The following is a 4856-nucleotide window of genomic DNA, read 5'->3' on the forward strand; positions in this document are numbered from 1 at the left end:
GCTCTGAGACATATTATATTATCACTTTCAGTCTCACTGCACTTTATAAACTACATCATTAGCAGCTAATTCATAAAAGCTACACTATAAATAAAATACTGTCAATAAAATCTAAATGACATTGTTATATTAAATTATATTATATTCTTATATTATATTATATTATGTTATATTATATTATATTATATTCTTGTTATATTAAGTTGTGTTCAATCTGAAAAAAGTTCCAACAGCAAATTTCAGTTTAATAAATGAACAGATGAAACAATACATTTGATGGACTGAAACAGTAGATTTATGAATGTTGTGTAAGTGGTGTACAGTCATATTTAAACAATTTCTATTCTTATTTATTTATTTGATTTTATTGCAGGTCCAAATCTTACATAAAAGTTGTCTGTGATTAACTGAAAACAAGTTGGTAAAGGGAGTGTATTTTACATGCTGTGTAAAAAAGTAATTAAATACAAATACTGACTTTTCTTAACTGAGACTCTTTAGCAGGACTTTACTGCAGCTACATTCAATTCTGCTCATGTGTGGGGTCTTTCAGCCATGAGTTTTGTTTTCAGGAAGTGAAAAGCTGCTCACATTCAGCAAAGTAACGAATTGTTATACACATACACATGAATGAAAGATGACAGGAAGGATGGAGGGAAATTGAATTCCAGTGATTGGTGCAGAAAACAAGAGAAAATGTTGATTTAACTGTAATGTAAATGAAATTTAATGTGACTGGTGTGTATTTGGCATCTTTAATTCCTTTGTTTGTTTTCTTTCTATTTCATTCAGCTGCATCTGTTACCACAAACATTTCTTTTGTCTGTGGTTTACTGATAACAAGTAGGCAAAGGAAATATCTTTGATGGGTTTTTGTACAGTCTTTCACTGACTCTGTATTACTGTGCTACATCTGTAAGTGCACAGTAATAGAGAGCAGAATCTGAGAGCTTTAGACCTCTGATAGTAAGTTCAGTAGAGTCTCTGGTAGTTTTGGACTCTAATCGAGTGTCAGTGGGTTTGCGCTCTGCAGTTTCTGATCGTGCACCTTTATACAGTAAAAACTGTGGTGCACTGTTTGGATTTTGTTTGTACCAGTTAAGCAAAATGTATTGATTCTTTGTCTCATATGAACATTTGAGAGAAGCAGTTTCTGTTTCCTTCCCATTGGCATCTTCATCTGTTGGCCCAATTTTATCTGCAAAACTGCCTGCTGTAAAGAAGAAAATAATAAAGGAGTATCTTAAGTAATTTTTAAGCACACTGAAACATTGTCTTAAGAAATAAATAGACTAAAGCCTTAAACATAAATATGTAAATGTACACTGAATTTACAGATGAATATGAATTACCTGTAACTACAGTGAGAATCAGTGGTGTGTATCTCACTATGTACAGTAAGGTGTAGAGTTGAGTCATTTCTGAACACAGCTCTGTGAGGATTCTGTATAATAGTGCTGTATGTGCTGAACTTTACACATGAGGGAACACGTCTCTAGAAGACCACACCCAGGAAGTGCTGCTGTTGTAGTACAGTGCACCCAAAAAAGTATTCACAGCACTTCACTCTTTCCACATTTTGTTATGTTACAGCATTATACCAATAACCCAGCCATTAGAGTTGCACAAGCCAGTGCACTATTGGTGCCGGTCCCAACCCAAGGGTTGCATTAGGAAGGGCATCCAGTGTAAAATGTGCCAAATCTAAAATATGAATTAAAATATCTGAGGAGAGAAAGCGATTTGTTCAGCTGCCCAGTCACCCATCCTTGAGCCCTCCTCTTCCCTCCTGGGGAGATGGCCGGATCATGGAAAGGTGACTGAGAAGGTCCCAGAATTCAAGCTACTTTATTTGCATAATGTAATAATTACAATTTAGTAATGTATACATTTTACCTTCACATGTTTAGTATCATTTTAAAGGTCTTGGTGTGATTGGAAATATGATCTCAGTCCCATATCAGTAAAACAGACCTCAGGTTTGGGGAAATTCTCTCCGATTGACATAAGTGTTGACCCGGAGAACATCCTGACCAGGTGGTCTAGGTGACAATTAGGTTTTAGGTCACATCCTTTCCCAAGAAAGGGTGTGCAAAGCTTTATCACTTTGAATTTACAAGTGTTTACGATGGTTTGGGTATTTAAGGAAATTTGATGAAACACTCAGGGAAGCATTCGATAGTCAGATCTTCCCACACAGTCTCTATGTGTCTCTTGCCAGGTATAGTGAACAATTCTTTAGTAAACTACATTGATTAATTATTTGATTTAATGTTGATCATGTTATGTAACTTCTATTATTTGTTTTAAATGTAACATTTGTTTATGTAGCTTTCTTCTATTATTTGTTTTAAATGTAACATTTGTTTATTGATTATTACCTGGCAAATAAATGTAAAATTCTTGATTAACTCTGAAATTTCCTGAAATCATTTATATCTAGTTGATTATGTAGTCTGTCGTTACCGCAAATCTGTGACCAGGATAGTACAAACTGAAGGCTCATGAACGGATGGAGCATAGAGCACAACATCTGAGACCTTCTGATTTCTGACTATCTCTGACTTTAGCAAGTTATAACTAAGTGACTAAATACACTATTCTTTATGCATGAGCAAGCATTGGCGGCCTACTTAAAGAATATTAGTTTACCGTTATATCCTCTGACTAAGGGACAGTCTGGTGAGTTTGTGTCCATGAGCACGTGTAGCGGCTATCACTGACTTAGCAAGTTATGACCAAGTAACTAAATCAATGAATATTAGTTTACCGTTATATCCTCTGACTAAGGGACAGTTTGGCGAGTTTGTGTCCGTGAGCATGTGTAGCGGTTATCACTGACTTAGCAAGTTATGACCAAGTAACTAAATCAATGAATATTAGTTTACCGTTATATCCTCTGACTAAGATTCGAATTGGCCAATGTGCCTCCGTGAGCAGGTATAGTTAGCCGAGCACAAAGTTCTAAGCGACTCCAGAACCATAATAAACGATTAATTGAAAAGACGGAATGCTTAGAATAATTAACTAAAATTAAAGAAGAAGTACAACCAATAAATTGATCAGCTTAAATTAGAACTATTCAAGTTAAATCTTTATCATAAATTGGAGTCAGATTAGAGGTTAAAATTGGATTAATATAACAATATACAATCTATTTAAGTAATCTTTTACAGCCACGCTAGAAGGACCAACACGCAGAATACCTTTACCCACACCAGTGGATTCCGTCATTGGGTGGGCACCCTACAGGTGGGCACTTTAAATTTTGGTACTAGGACTGTTAAAGGGAAAGATGGAGCTGATATGATGGAGAGGAGAAAGGTAGATATGTTGTGTGTTCAGGAGTGGAAAGGGAGTAAGACCAGGAACATTGGAGGGGTTAAAATTGTTCTACTATGGTGTGGATGGAAAGAGAAATGGTGTAGGAGTGATTCGGAAGGAAGAGTACAGTAAGAGTGTAGTGTAGGTGAAGAGAGTTTCTGATGACAAAACTCTGATGAATGTGAAGCTGGAAGTTGAAGGGGTGATGATAAACGTCATCAGTGCTTATGCTCCACAAGTAGGTTGTGAGATGGAGGAGAAGGAAAAATTCTGGAGTGAGTTAGATGAAGTGGTGGAGGGTGTACCTAATGAAACATTGGTGATTGGGGCAGAATCTAATAGTAGATTTTGCTAAAAGGAGGAAATGGCAGTGGTAAATTCTACTGTGCAAAAGAACAGAAGATAAAACACTCTACTTGTAAAGAAGCCAGTTTACAAATACAATGAATTGATTTGTAGGGGCCACAATCATACACACTTACACACATTCACATACTGTACATATTTGGATAAGACCATTAGCCAACAATGTATGTTTCTGGATTGGTAAAGGAAAAAAAAAAAAGGGGTCACCAACAGTTGTGTAGTTTTATCAGAATGATGTCTCTATAAATGAGTTAAGCTACTAAGAGTAATCAGGGCAGGAGTGAGCATAATATTAGTGCAGTGTGTATGATAGAAGAACAGCTGTAGTTTATATCACAGAGGTTTTATTGTGAAAATCATTCATCAAAGAATGTGAGCAAATCTGTGGAGCTCTAGTACTTTTCCCACAATAAAAGTGACTGCGCCATCTTGTGTCCACCATGGAGAGAAATATTTACGTATATGCGGGGCTTATGTAATGTGATGTTTCTGTTTTTGAAGGAAAATAATAACCCCCCCCCCAGATGTTTTTTTGTTTTACATTATGTAGTTCATTTTGATGGTTGTGTTTTGGATTTATGATGGGTTTAATGACTAAAGTCTGGTTTGGAGAAATGTTTGTGTAAATGCATGAAACTGCTCAAACTGCTGTGATGAATGCTCAAGAAGGCATGTTGTGCTAGCAATCTAACTGTAGGGGGCTCTAGTAGGGAAAAAAAGGTGCAAGCGAGGACTGAAAACAAAGAGTTAATAAGAAAAAAAAGGCGAAGAGTTTTTTTTGGTGTGTGAAAAAAAGCTTGGAATTAGCGCTTCCATTTGTAAGCAGAGAGAACAATTAAGAGATAATAAACGAACCCATCAAATCATGCACGTCTGGAACTTCATTTATTTCAGCATGCAACATATATTTACGTATTTAAGTCATGTAGTATGAAAGGGGGAGTGATACTAAGATTAATTCTTGTAGTCTGCACTCTGCCTCAGCTAACAAGTATTTAGAAATCTTCCAACAGAGTTACTGTTTTTATCACCTGCTCTTTACCCATCATACAGTTTACACTGCATACACACAGTCTAAAAAAGATTATAAAGAAAATCCAAACATTTGCACATCAATTCAATTCATTTTTATTTGTAAAGCGCTTTAAACAATGAACATTGTCTCA

This window comes from Silurus meridionalis, chromosome 6 (assembly GCF_014805685.1).
Source record: "Silurus meridionalis isolate SWU-2019-XX chromosome 6, ASM1480568v1, whole genome shotgun sequence".
Classification (NCBI taxonomy): domain Eukaryota; kingdom Metazoa; phylum Chordata; class Actinopteri; order Siluriformes; family Siluridae; genus Silurus; species Silurus meridionalis.